Source organism: Alexandromys fortis, unplaced genomic scaffold (assembly GCF_014885135.2).
Source record: "Alexandromys fortis isolate MF-2015 unplaced genomic scaffold, M_Fortis_MF-2015_v1.1 scaffold_80, whole genome shotgun sequence".
In the NCBI taxonomy this organism is placed as follows: domain Eukaryota; kingdom Metazoa; phylum Chordata; class Mammalia; order Rodentia; family Cricetidae; genus Alexandromys; species Alexandromys fortis.
In genome coordinates, this window is record NW_026068174.1 from 4,678,524 (window position 1) to 4,701,900 (window position 23,377).

General features: G+C 51.6%; 1 long non-coding RNA gene across 2 annotated transcripts; it reads right to left on the reverse strand.

Annotated features, from left to right (window-relative positions):
- Positions 1 to 5,914: 5,914 nt before the first annotated feature.
- LOC126492469 (uncharacterized) lies at positions 5,915 to 22,383 on the reverse strand. 2 transcript variants are annotated; one of them, XR_007589595.1, is made up of 5 exons: positions 22,309 to 22,383; positions 13,809 to 13,929; positions 13,475 to 13,686; positions 11,326 to 12,931; positions 5,915 to 9,576 (listed from the first exon to the last, which is right to left on the reverse strand). It is a non-coding gene; the product is annotated as an uncharacterized lncRNA (long non-coding RNA). The 2 variants fall into 2 exon arrangements; XR_007589594.1 differs by having other exon boundaries at positions 5,915 to 12,931.
- Positions 22,384 to 23,377: the final 994 nt, after the last annotated feature.

The following is a 23,377-nucleotide window of genomic DNA, read 5'->3' on the forward strand; positions in this document are numbered from 1 at the left end:
TTGGAAGTCCATCGCCGCGTCTGTGTGTCTGTCCTAAGTCTCTCAGTGCGGACGGTGCCCTGCGAGCCTGGGATTCATTTGTGGAGTTTCCTAAGTCTTACCCAATTCCCTTCTGCAGCAGAGGGAAAGAAAAAAAGATATTAACAGAGCGGGGTACCAGCTGTGAAGACAGAAGAGAGTTCATCCTGTTCACCACCAATACAGAGCTGGGGACCCGTAGGGAGAGCAGCCATGAAACAATATGGCTGTCTCCGGGGGACATGGATCCTGACAGAACATGCCAAGCATCCAGGGAGAGTGAGGTGTTTTAAGAAAGTGACTCTGCCCTTACCCCCGCCTCCCCCCGCAAGCTGGCATTCCTCACACATGAAGTACAGCCACAAACCACGTGAGCCCACCCCCAAGGCCTCAGGGGACTGTCCCCCAACAATGCAGTGGGCTCCCAGGAGGGTGGCGAGAAGGGTCTTCTCTGCTGCTATGGGTACCTGAACCCCAGCCCTGGCTGGGGACGGCTTCACAGGGCACAAGCAACTGCCTGCCCATTTGTTGTTCTGAGTTTTTGAGACATAGTTTCCTCCTGTAGCCCAGGCTGGCCTTGAACTCACAATGTAGACTAAGCTGGCCTTGAAGGTAGTCTTCCTTCCTCAGCCTCTTGAGTGCCACCAAATCCAGCTGGTGCCCACTCAACTCTAGACCCTGTTAGCCCTGCTCAGAGGGGCAGGTGGGTTTCCTGGTCCTGCCCTTTTCAGGGCAGATGGACAGCAGTCAGGCTAAGGCCAGAGTTCGTGGGCCATGCATGTACTGTCCAAGCCTCCTATTCCCCTCCTCAGCAAGCTGGATCCAGGAGGGCTAGGCTGCAGGCGGCCCTTCGGCCTAGTCCCCATCATTAGCTGGGCCATAAAGCACAAGGACTGGTCTGGCCTTTGCAGGAAAGGCCTATCAGCCTGGGTCAGGGCCTCACAGCAGCCTAGATGCTCCAGGCTGCAGCAGGTAGATCAGGCCTGCTAGCCTAGAATCCTGGGGCACCCCGCTAAGCACACATGACCCATCGCTGCTGCCTTCGGGGACAGGGTAGCAAGGGGTCTGGGGTGTCTCCGGGCCGGTGGGATTCAAGAACTCAAGACATGAGTTCCCCAATCCTGTGGAAAATCAAGAAGCCGAAATGCTTCACTGCAGCCTGCCAGCTGGAGTCATGTGCCCAGTTCCTTCCTGCAGCCTGGCACAGGGACTGTCATACGAGCAATGGGGGCACAGGAGCCCAGCAGTACGTATGCCTTCCCATGGAGGCCAGCAGGACACCCTGTCCTCAAAGCCCTTTCCAGTTGCCTTATGGGCCACTCTTGACCTCTCAGGCCTAACCTCATTTTAGCCTCAGCAAAGAGGTCCAGATTTCTGGGCCAACTTTAGATGTTTCCCCATTGCTGTGTCCTGAGGCCCCGGGTGGAGGTGGTCCCCGTTTCCTACTTTCCCCCTGCCAGCTAGCTTCAGTCTATACGAGCAGCCATAGCAAGCATACTGCAGAGGCTACTGCTACCACGGCTGCGAGAGACACCTACCAGACAGAAAAGAGCTTGTCACCCCCATTGTCATGTTCATCTTTGCTGGAAGCACTCTAGGGTTCAGCCCCTCCAATTGGGACCCCTGTGGGGGGTCTCTGTCTCCCAGTCTCAGGGAGGGAGGGGCTGAGCAGCTGCCTAAAGTAGTAGCCTAAGGCCTCCACCCCAGCTGGCTGGAAACAGGAGGTCAAGGCAAAGCCAGTCTTAACCTGCAGCACAGATGTGTTGAAAGGAACGAGGGAAGGGGGTGTAAGACTATGACGGAGTGGGTGACCCTTTAAGGGTGGGTGACCCTGAGCCCAGAGCCCTGGAGGAACTCAGCACCATTCTCAAACACATTCCTGTACCCTCACAACCCTTTCACACCCACAGTCACAGACACCCAGACACACACTCCTCTCAGAGCCAGACGCCTCAGACAGAGAGGCATGCTCCGCTCTCCCGGGCAGATGCACACAATGAAGCTCCTCCGACCCAGGATGGACGTAGGCTAGAATCTTCAAGGTAAGCGCACCTTGGGGTGCTTACACAGATGATTAGAAATGGGCTAAATTAATATGTGAGAATTAGCCTAGAAGAGGCTAGATAGAAATGGGTCAAGCAGTGTTTAAATGAATACAGTTTGTGTGTTGTTATTTTGGGCATGAGCTAGCAGGCGGCCGGGGTGCTGGGGACGCAGCCCCGCCGCTCTTATTTCAACAGATGGTGCTCCATATCCCACCATAGCCATGGACAAGCCTGAGAGAGAGGGTACCCATGCATTGGGCAGCAGAAACACTCACTGTTCTCACCTCCTCTGATCCCAGTGGGGAGGGATTATTAGGACCTGAGTTACAGCAGCCATCCTGCCTAAAGGACTTGGGCCCGCTCCCCCCCCACTCAGACCCTCCCCACCAAGCTTGGAAACTCCCTGCGCTTCCCAAGGGTCAGCCAACCAGAACAGGGCGGACCTCTCTAGCCAGTTCCCCTGAGGCTCTGGTCCAGTTGTTCCACCACCCAAGCAAGGAGCCACCGCCCCCAGTATGCCCACCCTGTGACGACATCCCTCTGCTGTGAAGTCTGGCCTGCAGTGACTGGGCTGGGGTCTGCAGGGGGCAGTGTGCTGGGGCCTCAAGTATACTAAGTGGAATTTAAACTGGAGGCCCGCTCCAGGACCCTTCTGCAGACATTCCTCTGGGTCTTCTACCAATGCAGGGAGAGGGAGAGTCTGGAAGGGCAGGCTCAACTCACTTTGAAAAGTAGAAGTCAGCCTACAAAAGCAGAGACAGACAAACATGCTCAGCATGGTGGACTCTGCCTATAACTCTGCTCAGGGGAATTGCTGCAAATTGAAGGTGACCTGGTCTACATAAAGAGATAGAGGCCAGCCAGGGCCACAGAGTGACCTGTGTCTAAATTGAAGGAGAGAGAGAGAGAAAGAGAGAAGGGGACCACAAGTGGTAAGAAGGCTCAGAGGGTAAATTGCTCATCTCACAAGCATAAAGGCCTGAGGTCAAGCCTCAGAATCCTCATAAAAGCCCACGGCTTGACACCCGAACCCCAGTACAAGTGGGTCTCTGGAGCACCCCAGCCAGCCAGTGTAGCCAAAGAAACTCTAGATTCTGTAAGAAACTGTCTCAGAAAATAAGGTGAGGAGAGAGTGAGGAAGACGTCACACATTGACCTCTGGCCTCCACGTACCCAGACACACCCACACAAACACAAGCGTATACCCCACCCCACCCAATCCCTCACACACGTGCAGAACTTGACACACAGTGGCCCGTTCTGATGGAAGGGGAGGATGGCCCTAGCCTGTTCCAAGTCACGGGTGCTCCACGCATGGAAATCGTTCTTCCTGCTTGGGTCTCAACTGGAATCATAGTTCTAACCCCTTGGCTTCTCAGGCCTGTTCAAACACTACTGGGACCAATGTCAAGCTCAACTCTGTCTGCTGGAGGTTGGGAGTGTTATCTGAGCCAACACTGCAGATGCTAGAATTGAGGTGAATGCTGGGATGGGGCTTCTGGGCCAAGGAGAGAAGCTGAGGGCCTGGCTTGAAGAGAGAAGCCAACCGTTCTATCTATCATCAGGAGAAAGATTCTTGATTCTAACTCAGCATTTTTTTTTTTCAGTTTTTCAAGACAGAGTTTCTCTGTGTGGCTTTGACTGTCGTGGAACTCACTCCGTAGACCAGGCTGTCCTTGAACTCACAGAGATCCACCTGCCTCTGCCTCCAGAGTACTGGGATTAAAGGTGTGTGTCACCACCACCTGGATTTATTGTCCGTTTTCCTGAGAGATGGCTTTTTATTTATTTGGAGGAGTTCTTTATATATTATGAGTACTGATCCTTTATCCTATGTGGTACAAGTTTCTTCTAGGTGTTACTTTTGTCTTTTAGCTGCTTATATTTTTATATAAATAAATTTTGAATTTTTAGGTAGTAAAATCTGTCAATGTAATTGTGTATGGCTTCCTGATTTGATGTCAGGCTTCAGGGTATCTTTTCTATTTCATAATTTAATAAAATAATTTCTGTATTTTTTTATTGATTTGTATGGATCTCCACTTCTTAGTCTTGTATGGGTTTTGGAAGGTATGCGGTTGGCCTGCTCATTTTGTTTGAATCTCACTGTAGCTCAGGCTGATATGGAACTCACTATGTAATTCAGTCTGGTCTGAGCTCCGGCAGTCTCCTGCCTCAGTCTCCCAAGTGCTAGGCTTTTGGGTGTGAGCCACCACACATGACTTTCATCACCCTGTTGGTTTGTACTGTTTGAGACAGGCGTTCCTGCAACCACAAGCTCTTGCCCTTCCTGCCTCCAGACTCCAGCACTGTTAATAACATGAAGCAAGGCTTGACTATTTTAACTGTTTCAAGTCCAGTAGCTCAGCCCTATTACTGTGTTTTTACATTCCCCCCCCCCCCCCCCCCCCGTGTGTCATCTTCTCATTACACGCCCAATTCTCGGAAATCGTCGACTGTATCCTCGACTCTTTCCCATTAACTAATTCATTTGTTTATTTTGATGCCAAAATCACATTTAGTTTTTTTTTGGGGGGGGGTAGATTTTTTTTGCATCATTTCTATGTCCTGTTGGGGGACACATGTGTCCCATGGCACATTTTATATGGAGTTGGTTTTATCCGTCTTCCTTCATGTGGGTTCTGGGGACCAAACTCAGATGGTAGGCACCTTTATCCTGTGAGTCATCTCACCAGGCTAGTATTGTTTTCATTTAGCTTTGAGTCAAACTCTTGCTATGTAGCCCAGGATAGCCTCAAACTGAAGCTCCCCCTGAGTGCTCGGATTCTCCACCTGCAGCACCGTGCTTGACTCCACCGTTCCCCTGGGGCCTCACTGGGAGTCTAAAGATTGTCCAGGCAAATTTTGAGGACTCTAAGCCATTTGCATGTACTGATTCTTCTCCTAGCCCTTGGACTCTACCTGCCAAGTTCTAAGGGCCAAGGAAGTTAGGTTTTGAATTTGGCATTCTGTTTGGAGGTTATTTGGACAAGAACCTACTTCCGTGAGACGCCATGTTCAGCTTTCTCGTTCCATAACAGACACATATTTCTATTTCTGTGGTCCTTCTTTTTATGTCAGCCAGTACGAGCCTGTCGTTTTCCTCGTGTGGATTCCTGATGTTTGTTTGTTTGTTTGTTTGTTTGTTTGTTTGTTTGAGACAGGGTTTCTCTGTGTATCTTTTGCTGTCCTGGAACTCACTCTGTAGACCAGGCTGGCCTTGAACTCACAGAGACCCACCTGTCTCTGCTTCCTGAATGCTGAGATTAAAGGTGTGCGCCACCACGCCTAACTAGATTCCTGATTTTCACTGGCAGTCTGCAATGTCGTTAACGTGGGCACTTGGGTCTTCTGTGTCCGTGTCCAATCCTGATGTGAGGTGTGGCTGTGTAGCCCAGGCTGGTCTTGAATTCAGTTCTCCGTTTTTCAGACTGAGGCGGCAGGTGTGCAGTGCTGCGTGTGGATGCCGTTTTCCAGCTCGTCTTCAGCGCACAGAGATGATTTTGACTCCTACAGACATAACTGCTAGTTGGCTACCCAACAGAATTCACTCGACTCCTCTCATGGTCTTTCCTCTGATTCTCTTTAGTTTGGTTAAAGAGCTTTATCATTTGTAGCTTTTTGAAAATTTTATATCCTCCTTTTACTTATACCCTCCCCCTTCCTTCTTCCCTCCCCCTTTCTTCCTTTTTCTCCCCCCTCCCTTCCCTTCTCTTCCTTCTTTCCTCCCCCTTCCTTCCTTCTTTCCCTTTTTTTCTTTTCTTTTACTTTTTTAAAATATTTATTTATTCATTATGTATACAACATACTGCCTGTGTGTATGCCTGCAGGCCAGAAGAGGGCCCCAGACCCCATTACAGATGGCTGTGAGCCACCATGTGGTTGCTGGGAATTGAACTCAGGACCTTTGGAAGAGCAGGCAATGCTCTTAACCTCTGAGCCATCTCTCCAGCCCCCCCTTTTTTTTTTCCTTAAAAATATTTTATTACATTTAGTTATTTGTTTGGAGAAAGGAAGAAGCCTCATGCCACAGCATACGTGTGAAGGGCAGAGGACACTTTCAGTAGTCAGTCAGCTGTCTCCTTTCATGACTCAGGTGCCAGGGATTGAGCTCAGGTCTTGGGGTTTGGCAGCAGTGTCTTTACTGGCTTTTGTTGGTACCCCCGTTCCCCCTGCTTCTCTTACTGCACTGGATAGCCAAGGTGGTAGAGCTCCACCCATAACTTTCCTGGTTCTCCATTTCTAAAATATCTATACAGAAATACTTTGCAAGTCTAGAAAAGACAATCAACCCTGAACACATCAGAGCAAACAATTCCCAAACACACAAGACAGTCTCCTTCACCATTAGCTGTAAGGGAACAGGGCTCCCCTTAAAACCATTCCCTTTAAGGAAAAGGCACTTTTTTCCCTAGAGAAAGGTGAATTGACTCAGCTCCTCCAGCCTAACCCCAGAAAGCAAATCCTCTTCCCAAGCTTGTATGCAAGCATGCTCAGGGCTTAGCGTAGGGAAGGGAGATGCATATTTATTGACTGTCGGCTCTCACCGTGGGTCATCCTGGGAACTGAGAACATACACCTTTATAATCCTTCCAATCCTCGAGTTCACAGACGAGGAAAGTGAGACTTGAGGGCCAAGTGTGGAAGAACACACAGCTAAGCATCATGTACAAATGGGTCCATTGAGCAACAAAGTAGAGAATGCCTGTGAAGCCACAGCTCAGGGAGCTGAGGCAGGAGAATTACAGAGAGTTTTTAGGGTGCAGTGTAAGAACATCTCAAAAAACCACCAGAAGGCCATGCAGTCAGCCACTGACAGCACCCTTCTACTGAGCTCTGCACAGCCTCCACTGAGACCAAGATATCTCCAGATGTGCTATCTGTTGGTGTGTGTGTGTGTGTGCATGCGTGTGTGTGTCTGTGCACATGTGTATACACACACATGGCACTCTCCTGTGTATTTGTACGTGGAGGCCAGAGATTAATGTTACAGGTCTTTCTCACTCACTGTCCATTTCATTTTTTTTTTTTGAGACAGGGTCTCGCACTGAATCCGGAACTTGCTGTTTTGGCTAATCCGACTGGCAGGGGATCCTCGGTCTTCCCCGGGTTATGAGTGTGTCCTGCCAGGCCTGGGTTTTACATGGGTTCTGGGGTTCCAAATTCAGGTCCTCCTGCCTCCAGTTCACTCTGGCCCAAGATATCTTCAAGTGTTTTCAGTCCATTCTTGCTTGTGCCGCAAGACCTGAACCACCGTCCAGCCCCAATCCCACTGTGTCTTTAGAGGGAGATGCTGTGAATGAGAAGGTCTGCTGCATCTCCAGGCCCACAAAGTAGTAGCCTTACCATTGCATACCAGCCCTTAGCTCCAGGAAGTGGTACAACTAGGCATAGAGGCTGGGCAAGAGGAGGGGGAGGGAAGGAGAGAAAGGCAGGGGACATTAAATAGAAATGGGACCAAAAAGACTGTGGAGAGGCAAGGACAGGCACCATGTCTAAACTGGGTGGGATTCATGGTGGCTAGTTCCTAGACCCACCAGGCACTGCACCCCCACTGTGGACCCTGAGGGGCTGGGAACCAGCAGCCACTCAGATATTTCCATCCTGTAGATCATAAAGAGGGATGGTGGGGGGTGATGACACACGGAACTAGGTACCTCCATCTCCACCCACACCCATACATGGGGCAGGATGACCCAGAGCAGAGACACATGACTATAAACTCAACATCGACACATAGCAGAGAGATACAGGCCTGGGTACCGGGCTAAGAGCCTCAGATGCACAGACATCAGGGAAGACATAGGTGTGAACAGATAATCCCTAGGAGGACCCATGGAGAAATGAGAGAGGAAGTCTACAAACATGGAGAAGTCGCACATGGACTTGGGGGCACACCCCCACACACATAAGGAGTCAGAGGCAATATAACAAGCAGATGAGACAACCTTGTAGACATATCCCAGAAAGCAACAGGTCCTTGAGGGGTACCAATCACTGTGGTCCACACTATGCCTCACAGGACTCAGTACTGCAACCATGCGCTGCTTCCCAGAACCCCTCACTGACTCCATGAACACACATGTGGCGGCTAGGCTCTCCTGACACACAGGTGCGTGTCCCAACAGGCCTGGGCCCCACCCGTGGGGGCTGACATCTCTGTTCTGGGGTGCAGGTGGGGGCCATAGAGCCACCCCCTCCCCCGCAAGCCACAGGCTGTGCCCGCTGGCAGAGACTGGGGGCCCTGGTTGGAGCAGGAGGGGAGGGCTGGGGGGCCGGGCGCGGCCAGGGCGGGCACAGGAGCCAGTACCTGTCAAACAAGAGCCAAGGAGCAAACTAGCTTCTTAGTCACCTTTCTCTTCTCCCCGTTTTTGGCAGCAACCCCTCGGGGCAAGGGGAAGCTGATATCATAATTATTGGCTCACCCAGCAGCTGCCTCCCCTCACCTGATGTCAGCGCAGACCCAGGACAACCGGGCTGACGGACTGACAGACAGTCAGAGCTCCTGGCCCCCTAGACCCAGGCCCCCACGCCGACCTGCTTCACTGAGCAGGTAAGAGGAGACCTGGCCCAAGTCAGCCGTGGAGGCCAGCAGGGGAGGGGGCTTGGCTTTTTAATGGGCCCCAGAAGGCACTGGGTGCTTCTCAGCGTCTCACTGTCTTTCAAGGGAGGCTCAAGATCAGGGTGAGTGCTTGGAGGCTGAGGGGGACCCCTCCTCCACACTCCTCTCTCTCGGTTTCCTGGCCCAGGTCTTCCAACTTTGATCCTTCTTGTTGTAGGGTAGGACTCTGTCCTGCTGTGCATGGTGGCTCTGTGTGGTGGCTCTGTGTAATGGCTCTGTGTGGTGGCTCTGTGTGGTGGCACGCACCCTGGGCTGGGAAGCAATAGGGACTCTAGCTGGGAAACTGGAGGTCAAAGCCAAGCAGGCAGATACCCAGTCAACGACTGAGTGGCTTTGGGTGGGAGATGAGGCTCCCAGCTCTGGAGACTTGTGCTAGCCATCTCTCTGGAATGCCCGGGCTGGGGTCTGTGTGTTCCGTATTCCGTGCGGAGGCTTGACTTGCAAAGAGGAGACGGTTGCACCTGGTGCAGAAGCAGACAGGTGGCAACAGGTGCTGTGGCTTGGAGTCGGCAATGCTGGGCTGGAGGCGCAGGTCTCTGAGGGCCGGAGACTTTTCTCTGCCTCAAGATCCCCTAGTAGAGAGGAGTGGTGAGCAGATCTGAGACAGGCAGAGAGTTCACAGATGCACCCCCCCACCTAGAACTGGGGTATCTAGAGAGTGAAGTCCCACAGGGAACAGTCAAAAGCCTCTCCAGCAGCTGAGACTGCCCTCTGCCCCCTACCTGACCAGACAGAGTCCTGGGATTTGCTGTGGAGCCCCCCAGCTCTCCTTCAGTATCCAAAGAAGCAGGTTGGGTGAAGGCTAGAGTAATAAGTGGGCGTGTTTGCCTCTTCACTCTGCACCTACAGGCTCCGGGGACATGCCTGGGTATGCGCAGTGCTGGGGCTCAGCTGCTCAGGAAGAGAGGACCAGATGGAGAAGATGCCTCCCCTTGTGACACCATCTCACTTTTTCTGTCCCCTACCTCTGTGCTGGGCAGGTGCCACACCAGACCGAGCTCAGTCTCTGTGTTCTAGTCCCTCCAGGAGGAGATTTGATAGTTTCCCTCACAGTTTCTCTGAAGTCTCTACCGCTGCAGGGTCCATCCCTACCTTCCCCAGGTCCTTCTCTTTCTGTTACTGATGAAATCCTGTTCCCCTGAATTGATGGATGAGCCCTGGGAGTAGAGAGGGTGGCAGGGAACTCTAGTCCTATCCCACAGGGCTTGGATAGAGCCCCCTTTCCGTCCTGACTCACAGAATCTGACTGGATGCCGTAGTCTAAGGGCAGCCCCGGGATGAGGCGGGGCAGCCTATCTTGCCTGCCTCTTCTCTCTCTTGGCCCTGGGAAGGGCTGATGGTGAGCCCAGCTAAGACAACTGAGCTGGGTCCTGGGGAAGAATGGAGGGCCCAAGTGCTGCCCTGGGTTGAGGAGGAACCTCAGGGGTGAAGATGCCATGGGGAGGGGCACTTGCCCTCCCAGCTCTCCACCCAGCCCCGCCCGGGCAGCCTATGCCGAGCTCAGCTCCCGGCTGGGAGGCCTGCCGAGGCACGCTGCACCCCCAGGCCTCGTGCCTCACTCCGGGCCAGGAACCTGTTCTCCCGGGAATGCCAGGGAGTTCTCAGAGGACTTTAGTTCCCAGGGGTTTAGGGAGCCCAGAAATCCTCTGGACTAGTGAATGAGCCAAGGAAAAGCAAGGAAATGGAAAGGTTAGGGGCCATGAGGGACCACTGCGCTCTTCATCTGTGTCATAGATCCCCACACTTCCTCCAACTGACAGCTTTATTGCCCTTCATGAGAAATAAACCTTGGACAGTTACAGACAAAAGAAAAAGCCCCTCGTGGCACACGCTTTCTGTCACACGCCATCTTTTGCTCCAGGGAAACCCTTCCTTTGGCCCCCATGGAAAGTCCCTTCCACCATCTAAGAAAGCCACAGGGCATCCTACTTAGAGCCTTTTCTGCTGTCTAACTCTCCCGCCTCCTTCTAGCTTGAGTTGAACCTGGTCTCCAGGGACCAGCAAACGCCCCACTACCTGCCCTGAGTCTACACATAGCTAGCGCCTGTTCCTCAGTCGCATAAAAAAGTCCTGGGAACGTCAATGCCTGCTGCATCCTGCCATTCTCTCCCGCACCATAGTCTATTGAAACCAGGGCCATCTCTTTGTTTTTTGAGACAGGAGCTCCCTATCTAGCTCAAGTTAGCCTTGAACTCACAATGATCCTGCCGCCTCAGCCTTCTCAGTACTGGAGTTAAAGGTGTGCCTAGCTTATGGGCCACTTTTGGTTCCCCATACCGAACCGATAGAGAGGATGAGGACAGAGGCCACCATCCCTGCTGCAGCCTGCCAGGCTCCCACAATGGGAGATCGTGAATTTGGGGAAACGGTTCAGTATTTTAAATTGAACTATACCAGCCTATGTAACCCCGGCATGGTTTCCTGGGGAGGACAGGCCAGCATCGATCCGGGGTGAATGAGGTGGACTGGGACTGGCAGCAGGCTCAGAGCAGGGGAAAGATATGCTGGCCTCTGAGAGTGCATCCCAGAAGCACCCATCAGATGGTCCCTCAGTAGGTTGGGCCCCTAGCCCTTCCAGCCTGCCTTGGTCCCTGCCTCCTTTATCATCCCAGCCCTAAACCTTTTATCAGCTCTCCTTACCGCAGGCTTGACTTGAGCTGGAGGTACTGCTGTGTCAGTCTCCTGCATGCTGGGGTTACAGGTGCAGCTGTGACACCTGGACTCCCCTTATCTTCACGTGCAGCAGCCGCAGCTCAACCCATTCTTTTCCATGTTCTCTCCCCATCCTCAACTTTGCCACAGTCTCTACAACCCCATCTCCATCCTACTCCCTCTCCTCCCCAGCTCCCCCTACTCTCCCTCCTAGCCCTGTGACCCCCATTAGCACCCCCACAGGTTGGATGGGCATCCCTGTGCAGAATCCCCTAGGAATCTAGAACTTCTCCCAGTACCCCCTACTTTATCTCTTAGGACTGAGGAGCCAAGAGCCCCAGGGACAAATGGATTGTATAGGATCTGCTCTAGAGAAACTCTCGGTTTCCTGATCCTCTGTGGGCCTTCCAAAGCTGGAAGCTAGCAGACAGTAAAATGAAGTTCAGTAGGGATTTATATAGTTTAGTGGGAAATCCTGTGCTTTATAGAGCTGAGGTCGTGGGTGCCAGCCCTCAGCCCCCCAAATAAAAACAAAACCATCTAAGTGAGTTCAGAGGAGCGAAGCCTGGATGCTGCAACTGTGTAGCAAACTGAGGGGGAGGGGCCGAGGCATGACTGATCAGGTCAGGTATGGCCAGGCCAAGGCAGGAAGGTGGACAGAAGCTGAAGCAAGGCCGGCTGGGTGGTTTAGGAATGACTGCCACCGTCATGAGTATCCCCCAGTCTCTACCCCGCCTGTGGCTCTTGCTTAGTCAGCTCAGGTGAATGGAACTGAGAAAGAATTAGCTGAATCGTGATCTCTCCCGGGGAATGAGAGCCTGCTGTGAGTCACTGGGGAAGGGAACCTGAGCTTTCAGGGATATTCTGGAAGCTTTCTGGGTGTGTGGGGGGAGGTGGTTTACTCCTCAAGACACTTCCTCTCTGAGATGCTACCCAGAACCCGCTAGGAGGCACAGCCTTGACCGGCCACCCCACGCTTGCAGAACAGTCTGTGATCAGCCAGCTACCAACCCTGCCCTCACAAACACTCTATAGGGCCTTCAGCACCCACCCACTCTCAGCCTGAAACCACTACTTCTGACAAACTGCAGCCAGCCTAGGCACCAACACACACTAGGTCGGTACACTCTTAGACACCCAGAACGGGGCGTGTCCCTGGAGCCGGATCGCCTGCAGACAGATGGAAGTCCCACCTGCACTTGTAAATTCCACAGCCGTGTCCCAGACAGCACCAGCCTATCAGGTTCAGAGGCATAGGATGTGAACAAGGATGAACACACACACGCACATGCACATGAACTCACCCATGAACGCACACACCACTGTGATGGAAAGACCCAGTTATCAAATGCCCCCCCCCCAGCACACAGCCAAAAGAACTACAACATTTAGTCAGTGGGAGCCTGTACCCTGACCCTCTCTAGAAGGGGTACCCTGGGCACCTATAGAACAAGAGACTTAGAAAGGCGTCTCTTGGAATCCCAGCAATGGGCAGGCTGAGGCAGGAGGATTGCTATGAGTCTGAAGCTAGTGTGGGTAGTCCAGACGACATAATGAGTTTGAAGTCAACCTGGAATCCGCTGTGAGACTCTGCCTAAAAGAAAAAAAGGAACACAAAAGCAAATGAGAAAAAGGGAAAAAAGGAGGGAGAGAGAATCGGAACTTGGAAGGATCTTTCTATGCCTATATGCAAGATTCCTAGAGTGGGGGGAGGGGAGAGAGGAAATTTGAGTGGGGGGCGGTGGGAATGCCGGAAGGATGTAGAGAATGAGTCTCTAGGGAGAAAGGTGCAAGCTGGAGCCAAGCAGCCCCAGCAGCTCAGAAAGCCCTTCTGAACCTGTCGCTTCCCCAAGGAATAATGGGAACTCAGAGCCAGTCAGACAACATGGCCCAGGCACTCAGAGGAAGAAATGGTATGTACAAAACACCTACCCAGAAAATAATCCCTAGTCTTGACATGGCAGGGCAGGCCTCCAGTCCCAGCTACTCTGGAGGCTGAGGCTGGGGGATGGCATGTTCAAGGCCTGCCTGGGCTACATAGTAAGTTCAAAGCCAGCTTCGGCAATTTAGTGACTAAGAAAGGAGCTGTGTCTGAGGCTCACTGGTGAAGCACTTGCCTAGCATGGGTAAGACTGACCTTCAGTCCTCGGCCCCACAAAGCCATCCTTCTTGGCGGGACTTCAGTTTTCCTATTTGTCGCACAGAAAGAGCCTTGAATGGGAGCATCTTCCAATGGGCTCGGCTTTGGAGCCCATCCTGCCCGCCTTTGGCTTGGACAGGAAATATACCAGCATGCGGTCATCTGGTGCTGAATCGGTGTTATTAGCAGTGGTGGCAGGATTAATACCCCTAATAATAGATGGGTGATAATGAGCAGTGCTGGTAATAATATGTACAGAGAGGGGGCCCTGGCCGAGGGAAGTGCAATCCTGGCTTCCCGAGGCCCCTACTAAGGTAAGCAGCTGCAATACCAGCACTCCTGTAGGGAGCATCTCAGTGAGGGGCAAAGCTCTCATGGAGCGCCATGGTTCCCTGGAATCCCAGGCGAGGAGGCAAGAATGTCGAGTATTTCTTCGCGGTTCTCATCTGGTCCTAGGGACAGTGGGGGAAGAATGCAAGGCCAAATGAAGTTACTGTCTCACAAAGGAGGAAGTAAGGTTCAGGCCAGTCCCTAGCCCGCGCAGATGACAGCCAGGAGAAGGCCTTCCCGCAGTCCTTGCTCAGGAAGACTCCCTGTGAGGGAAAAGGGGGGCTCTATAGGAAGCAGGGAGAGTCCAAGCTTGGTGAAGCCTTCAGGAAAGACTTGCAGGTTAGAGGAGGAGATGACATAAGGTCCCCTCACCCCTGACAGATTTACAGATCAAACCCTCAGCTGCCAGTTACTGACATAGCCAACTGGCTCTGCACCCAATTTTGTGGGGGGGAAGGAGGGGATGGCTCAGTTCCAAATGATGTCATTGTGGGGCGGGGTTTCCTGGCCTCAGAGACTCAGAGCTAATGGGCGCTCAGAGGCCAGCAGCATGCTTCTGTCCTTCAGCTGTCCCCCACTCTTCGACAGATGTGGCTTGTCACAGGAAGGAAGACGGTGAAAAACCTACTGCTTTTCAGTTCTTCCCACATGTATTTTCCCCAGCCTTGGTCCCTTTCCTGGCAAGGACAGACTGAGGTCTTAGGGGACCCTCAGGGACTAAGGTCCCAAACCCAGCTCTCTGCAAGGTGCATCCAGAGGATTAAGCAGGTGCCCCCCACCCCAGCTCTCCATTTAGATCCTAATATTTCTTTCTAATTTATTATTATTGTTGTTATTATTTTGGTTTTTCAAGACAGGGTTTCTCTGTGTAATAGCTTTGACTGACCTGGAATTCACTCTGTAGACCAGGCTGGCCTCGCACTCACAGAGATACGCCTGTCTCTGCCTCCCCAGTGCTGGAATTAAAGGCATGCACCACCACCACCTGGTCTATTATTATTCTGATACAGGGCTCACAATGCAACCCAGGCTGATCTTAAATTTGCAATCCTCCTTTCTCTGTCTCCTAAGTGTGAAGACTACTTGCCACCAGCCCAACAAGGACAATAGTTGTGTCCAAATCCTTTGTCAGGCCTGCCCCTACCACTGCTAGCTTCAAAAATCCCCTGAAAAGGTAGAATTGGGGGCTTTTCCCTATCTGGCTATCCAAGGGTGTCATGTTCTTGAATATGAGAATGCTTGCTAACCTTGGAGGGGAAGCCACCTTGCTCCTGGAAACAAGATGTGGGAGGAGGCTCCTGGTCTCAGAGCAGGTAGGCAGGAGGGGGAAAAAAGGTAGGTCATAAGTGGCCCCCAAGAATAAGAGCAAAAGTTCCTGTGGGTGAGGGCAGTCAGGTGGACATGGGAGGTCTCTAGAAAGAGGTCTCTAATGGGGGATGGTCCAGACAGACCAATCTCTTAAACTAGGTGGCCATAGCAAGGAGGAAGGGAGACCCTAGAAGGATTGGATGGCAACTTTGACGGATAGCCTTTCTTGTTTCTTTAAAAAAAAATTTTTCCTGACAGACATCAATAAGTATGTCCATCTGTCCATCCATCTATCCATCCATCCATCCATCCATCCATCCACCAGCCTATCCATGGCTCACCTATCTCTCTTCACCCATCCTTCTGTCTGTCCATCCATACATCCACCCATCTATCCATCCACCTATCTTGAGAGGTCAGGGCTACTGGGAAGGGCCTGTGGTCCTGTGGCATTTATGGGGCGTATGACCTGCCTACCTGGCCTGGGGAGGCAGTCCCACCCCCTGGCCTGGGGCAGGGGGCCGGTCTTGGCATGTGGGAGTATTTATACCTGGATAGAGGCTCCCCTGGCTGTAGGCTGGATGACTCCCCAAAGCCAGGATGGTGTCCATGGCCCAGAGCCCACTGTGAGTGTTTAGATTTGGCTTCTTTGGGGATCAAGACTGGGTGGAATAGGATGGGGGAAGGGCTGGAGAGTGGGGAGGCTGCCCGAGGTGGCCAAGGACTACGGAAAGAAAGCATGCTAGGCAGAGGTTTGCCGGTGGACGGGAGGCTGTCAGCATCAGACATTCTCAGCAAAGCTGCCACCTTCCCTGTAGAAGGGATGAACCTATTTCTCTTAGCTAGAAGGGAAGAACCTATGCTCCCTTAGGAAGAGGCCCTTGATGTATAAGACAAGTGGACAAGATTATAAGAATTAAGACCAGCCAGGATGTAGTGGCTCACGCCTTAATCCCAGCACTCGGGAGGCAGAGGAGGCGAATCTCTGAGCTCCAGGCCAGCCTGGTCTACAGAGTGAGTTCCAGGACAGCAGGACTATACAGAGAAACCTTTAAAAAAAAATCTAGAATTTCCAGGTCTGCCTAGGGCAGAGAGCAGAGAAGATAGCTCAAGAACCTTTTCAGGACAAGTGTAATGAAGTAAAGGATGCTTGCTGTCCAGCCTGGGAGATGACTGATCTAGGTTTAGGGAAGACCTGACTTGGGAATGACTTAGCCGCAGGTCTCAGTGGCTCACAGAACATTGCAAGGGGGATATGGTTGTTTTTCTTATTAGGTTTTGTGGTGTGTGTGTGTGTGTGTGTGTGTGTGTGTGTGTGTGTTCATGTGCATGCTTGCCACAGCAAGAGTATGGAGGCCAAAGAACAACTCGTGGCTGGTTCTCTTCGTTCACTATGTGGGCCCTAGGGATCAGACTTAAGTTGTCAGGGTTGAAAGCCAGTACCTTTATCCTGCTAAGCCATCTCGCCTGTCTGTGGCTGCTTTGCCTCCATCACCCTTCATCAGCCTAGGCAGGATCCAGAGCCAGAGAGAGAGTCAGGAGGACTGCCTTCAGGACATTGGGAGGAAAGCTGCTAGAAACCCCTTCTTGACACCCCTAGACTCCCAGAATCCTGAGACGTGCAAGCCTCAGGTACAGTCCCCAGGTCCTCCCCTGCCACCCCCCCCCCACAACAAGGTAATTAGGGACCTGCTCCAGGGAACCCCTCCCAGCCGCCAGGCAGGTGGAGCCCCGGGTGGGGCTGCAGGCGAACACTGGGCACAGCCCCACCCCTCATAAAACATGCTGCCGCAGCCAGCAACAGAAACCATTAAGGTGGAACCGAGCCGGCTCCGCCTGCTCATAAAGGGCAGGAAGGAGGGCGCCGACAGGTGGGAGGGGGGATGCAGAACCCCCTGTGAGAGCCATTGGCCAGGCAGGAGTGACTCAGCTGCCAGCAGGGGCTCCAGGACAGACCCTCCCAGGAAAACCTTCACCTTGCTGAGGCGGGGCTGTGTGGTATAGTGGTTAAGGAGATTAGCTTTGAAGACTGGGTCTGGATCCTGGGGAGCACAATTTACTAGCTGGGGGACTTGGGCGAGTCAGGTTAACCTCTCTGAGCCTCAGTTTCCTAATCCATAGAAGGGGTGACAATGCAGATCCTCCCTCCTGGGACATAACCAGAATTCCTGGTACAAGCCTGGCAGACCTCTCTACATATGTGTATACTCTCTCTATACATATACATACACACTATATATACATAGATAGATATACACTATATTCATCCACAGGACCAACATCAGCATCTTATGATTCAAATGATCCCCAGGCTTCATTTTGCCTCCTACTGAAGAACTGAAATGCAGACGAGGAAATAAAACTTGTCTAAGACCATGAAACCAGAAAAGTGGGTGTCCCCCAGGCCCCACCCTTAAATGACCCCTTCTGTCTGAGTGCCAAGGAGACAGTTTGGGAAGCAGAGGTACCAATGGCTAGAGGCAGTGCAGATCTGACTGTTTAAGAGAAGGGTTCACGGTGGGGATGCCAGGCACTGGGGGATACAGTCCTGCAGCAATGATTGCCACTGATTCAGTGTTCCTCCAGTGAGCAGTGTTGGGAAGGGGCTTCCTCCCAGCCTCCCCACTCAAGGTCAGAGGGCCATTTCTCTCTTCCTTTGATTCTAGGGCCCATCAGGTCTACATTTTCTGCGCCCCCCCCCCCCCAATGTTTCTTTCCCGTCTCCAAGAATCACAGGAAGAGCTCAGAGGGCAGAGGGTGGCAAGGATGGCCAGACCATGAGAGGGTCTTCAACATGTCTTGCTAATTGTCACACTGGATAAGTGGTCTGGGGCTCTTGAGGCACCAGAGACAGGGTTTTCCATTTTCTCTGTGTGGCCCTAGGCATGTTTCTTCTCTCTTGACCTCGGGTTTTTGTTTTGTGTTTTTGCTTTTGTTTCCTTGAAAAAATGAAGCCAATGCCCTCGCTTCTCTACCTGCAGAGTGCTGGTAAATTTTCAGCAAATACCAGCTTTCAAAAAGGGGAAGAGGAATTCTGGTTTGATTTTCATTTTGGCTGTGTTTGATTTTGGATTTTTTGAGACAAGGTCTCACTATGCAGCTCTGACTGTCCTGGAACTCACTATATAGACCAGGCTGGCCTCAAATTCACAGAGATCCATCTGTCTCTGCCTTCCCAGTGCTGGGATTAAAGGCACATGTCGGCACACCCGCCAGGATTCTGGTCTGTGGTATTTGAAAATTTGCATGGGCAGCTATGGGCCATGGCCACTTTGCCCTTATTTTGCTGAATGTAAAATTGAAAGCGATGGATTCAATTTGTTCCCCAAAGCCCTGGCTCTAGCATACTATGCTCACTGACCTTGGGGACAGAGGGAGGAAGAGGTGAAGTCATGATAAAAACAAGCAACAGCAACTTCTGAATGCTCCAAAGTTGTGGGTCTAGAATGATCATGGTTTTACAGTAGAAGGGAACACAGCTCACAGCTTATTCCCAAATCTCCAGCCCATGAAGGAGACGTGGCGGGCAGAAGCTGGTTCTAAGTGGTGAGCCGTAAGTGCTCTGGACCAGTTCTATGGATTCTGGGCTTGGGAGAAGGGGAGAAGGGAAAGGAAAAAAGAGAAATCAGTTTGCTAATATTGATACATGTCCCATTGCGTTCTCTGAAATTAGAAGAGATAGGATCAAAGTTTGACAGCAATGAAAAAAATTCCTTCCAAGTTCATAGGCCTGTGTCAGGACACTGGGGCCACCACAGATGCCTCCTGAGGGATCCAGAGCAGTAGGGACACCCTATCCCTTCCATTCTAGCCATTGAAGTTTCTGTAGCCACTGGCTCTACTGCAGGGGAGTGAACAAAATGGCTTTGGAGACCAGAGTCAAGAGGAAGTACAGACTCTGTCAGTGGGGGAAGATGATATTAGGGAGATGATGGTGGGGGACGGGAAAGGGCAAGAAGAGGGAGTTCCCTCTCCCACACCGGAGCTCATGCCTTAAATTAACTCTGTCCCACTGCTAATTATTAATAATAGCTATCATTTATTGAGTATGTACTGTGTGTTAAGCTATTTACAAGCAATATTTCATCCGATCCTCCAAAGAGGTATGTATTATTAGCTCTATTTTACGGAGGAGGAAACTGAGGCCCAGGCAAGGAAGTTAAGCAACGTGTCCAACCAAATTCTCATCCTGATTCAGGCTCAGACCCAGACCTGATTCCAAGTCACCAGCTTTAAGCTCCAGGAAAGGGCTAGGCCTAGGACTCCTCTCTCTGTCCCCTCTCTGTGCTGAAAGGACCTTCGCCAAATACCAGCTGAGGGCCCTTTGTCCAGTCGCTGAAGCACGTGACCCCTGTAGGATGAAGTTGTTTAAAGGCTCATCTTTGCCTAGCTGTATGGCTTTAGAACAGTCAGTTCATTCCCTTAAGGGGCTCCTAGAACAGGGCTTCGGCTCTTGGGAAACAAGGATGCACCATGGTCACTGAGTTGGAAGTCAGTATTTCTGGAACCCACCCAGAAGAGAGCCTGGGCGAGGACCACTCTGGGACATCTGCATCCTCCATAGAGATTAAGGGGAAGTTCTCTGAAGTCCACGAGATAAGCTCAAATCCCAGAAAAGCAGTGGAGGTTTGCAGAGCCAGAGAGTGATAGTGCCGGCTAGGAATGGTGGCAGGGGAATCTCTGCCAGGGTTTTTACAGCCAGCTCCAGCAGGGGAAGAAGGACTAGGTAGGGGTATTTCTAAGCAAGAAGGAGCTTCAGGAGGGGAAGGCATAGTGGAGCTTAGGCGCCCTGCTCCAGATTCAAGTCTGTGAGGCAGCAGGGCCGGTGTCTGAGTCTTGTGAGGTCAGAATAAATGAAGACCAAGCAGACAGGGAAGGCCAGCGAGGGCAGCAGCCACCTATGGACAGCATCATCAGCACCTCTTCTTTGGACTACCAGACCTGAAGCAGCAGAGCCATCAAGGAAACTATAGAGCCTGGGGCTAGAGGCCCTCGGGTTCAGCTACATTTGGCCAACTGAGGCCGGAGGTGTGACGTGTGTCCCTGATCATTTTCTAGGGATCCGTACCTTATGCACACACTGCACTTAATCTTCAAGAAGTCCCAGTGAGATAAGTCACACCCCCCACTTCTTTGAAGAAAGTGAAGTATAGACTTACACCATGTGTTCGGAATCACATAGCCAGAACGTGACAGGGCTTGGAACTGAAAGGCAACTCCTCCTCAAGTTTAACCACTAGTGTTCACCCCTCCCCAGACTTCAGAGCCTGAGATCTAGAGGGAGAAGCCCCTGCTCTCACACCTGGAGGGGGCTGGGATTGTGTTTGGAAAACATCATGTCCTCCGGGGAAGGCAGCTCTGACCTGAGCTGTCCAGGGAGCATGGGCCAGGGTGAGCAGTCATGCAAAGCCAGAGATGGGGTGTCCTCACCCCTGCCTGATCCCTTGAAGTGTCCAGTTACAGCCAGTTCCACGCTTCCCGGTCACGCCACATTTAGCATTGCTGAGAGTGAGCTTGCGCAGGGATATAGAGAAGGGGTGGGGAGACTCTTAGATGGGTGGGAGAGAACCTCTCCACCCTCAGACCTATCCACCTTCCAGCTACCACCCCCCTCCCAGTCTGATCCTATGTGAGACTCTGGGCAGGTCCCTTCCCTCTTTGTCACCATTAGCCGCTCTGGAGATGGCTAATCCATCAAAGATATGTCAACCGTTGACTGGCCAAGCTTGAGCCCTGAGGCCCACTCTCCTTTGCAGACTTCCCAGAACTGCAAAGCTACTCCACTGTGGCTTGAGGGGTCTCAGGTAGATGGAACAAGTGCAAAACTCTGGCTATTCTTTGCTGCTTGGCTCCCAGAACATCCCACTCAGCGTTAACTCCCATCAAATACAGAAGTGAGGAGGGAAGCCAGCCAAAGCTTACAAAGCTGACTTAGTTCAAGTTCTGATTCTGTCAAGGATTGGTTGTGAGTTTGCAAAAGTCACGGAATCCCCTGGGCCTCAGTGCCCTCATCGGAGGATGGGATTTATAATGCGCCATCCTTTCAGGCTTGTCCCAGTAGAGCAGTGAGCTTGGGCATGATGTCCCATGCTTCAAAGGCCAACCCTTGGGAGGCTGAGGTCAGAGGATTGCCAATAGCTCAGGGTCAGCCTGGCCTAAACAGTGAGTTAGAGGCCAGCATGGACTATATGGTGAGACCCTGTATTAATAAATAGCAGGGGTGCCTGGCAGTGGTGGCACTCGCCTTTAATCCCAACACTCGGGAGGCAGAGGCAAGCAGATCTGTGAGTTCGAGGCCAGCCTGGTCTACAGAGTGAGTTCCAGAACAGCCAGGGCTACACAGAGAAATTCTGTCTTGCAACGGGGGCTACAGATATTTCAGAAAAGGAATTGCCTATCATGGAGGAAACCCTAAGTTTTAGGAGTACTACACAGTAGAAAAAATGACATCTTGAATTTTGCAGGAAAAGGGATGGAGCTAGAAAACATTATTTTGAGTGAGGTAACCCATACACAGAAAGACAATTATCACATGTACTCACTCATAGGTGGTTTTTAAACATAAAGCAAAGAAAACCAGCCTACAAACCACAATCCCAGAGAACTTAGACAACAATGCAGACACTAAGAGAGACTTACATAGATCTAATCTACATGGGAAGTAGAAAGTGTAAAAAGACAAGATCTCCTGAGTAAATTGGGAGCATGGGGACCTTGGGGGAGGATTGAAGCAGGGAGAGGAGAGGCAGGGAGGGGAGCAGAGAAAAATGTAGAGCTCAATAAAAGTCAATAATAAAAAAAGAAAACCTTAGGTTTGAACACAAAGCTGGGCACGAAGGTGTAAGTCTGTAATCAGCACTGGGGTGGTGGAGAAAGGAGGAGCCTAAGTTCATCTTCAGTGTATGAAAAACCATCCAAAGTGCGGCATAGCAGCCAGCACAAAGCTGTCCCTCAGCAAATAATGCCTGCTGCCAGAGATAAACTCAGGGGAGTGAAGTCAAAGGTTGTTGCCCTTTGCAGAGATGGAGGAAGGCAAAGAGTCAGGCTGATAATGGAAGAGCCCAAGCGATACCACTGCTAATAGCAAGAGCTGCCGTGCATCAAGGCCTGGGTTCTGCTTGCACTGTGTCCCATGCTTTCTGCGCGTGATTTCGTTCCGCTGCCAGCGCCCCATGTGAGGTTCTGTTACTCACCTTGCTTGTCGATGCTGCTGTGGACGTGCTGGGAGCTTTGCTGACACAGCCTAGGATGAAAGACCTCCCCTGGCGCTGAGCTTCTGGGGTCAGAGTTATTGAACAGTTCAGGAAGGGTCAGCCCTAAGGTCTAAAGTCCGAGCCTCAGCTTTTCATGAGCATGCATAAGAGTTCAGAAAGAGGGCAGTGATGGGGGCTGGGGAGCAGCTGGGAGGCACTAGGTTGGATCCACACAGAACAGGAGGGGAGAGGAGAAGAGTGGGAATAAGGAAAAGAAAAATAAAGGATAGAAGTCAGCAAAAGTCACAGATAAAACAGTTTAAAGGATGGAGATAAACACACCTTTAATCCCAGCACTCAGGAGGCAGAGGCAGGCAGAAATCTGTGAGTTCAAGGCCAGCCTGGTCTGCAAAGCAAGTTCCAGGACAACCAGGACTGTCTCATAGAGAAACTCTGTCTCGAAAAACCAAAGGGGGGAAAAATAAAACACTGACCAGATATCCCATGGGCTCTACTAGCAAGGCCTCTAGGTCACCCAACGGGGCAAGCCTCTGTATCACCAGAATTACTATTACATGAAGTCTAGGCATGAGACACCCCCTAAGTCCCCCTTATTCAGGGCCTATCCAGCCACTGATAAGATCACCTGTCGTAGACATAGGAGATCTAGCGCCCAGGGCTCCCTGGGAACCAGGCGCTTGCTGACTCATTTGAACCAGCAAAGTTTGAGAATAGACAGGATCCCCCTCCTCTGATTATCCTATCTGGTTCATTTCTTTCTCATGATCCTCCTGCCTCATCCAGCATTTGCCTACCAGCATGTACAATGTACAACCATGGCTATCTATCTATCTATCTATCTATCTATCTATCTATCTATCTATCTATCCATCCATCCTTCTGCCAATCTCTTTCCTTCTCTCCCTATCTCCCTATCCAGATGGCTAGCTGCAAACAGGATCCCAGCCTAGGGAAAGGGTGAGAATGGAGGTGGCAGGCCTGGGGTTGGCCAACCCTAGACGTTGGTCCTCATTCTCATTGTAGCCGGCTTTCTTCGAGGCCAGGACTG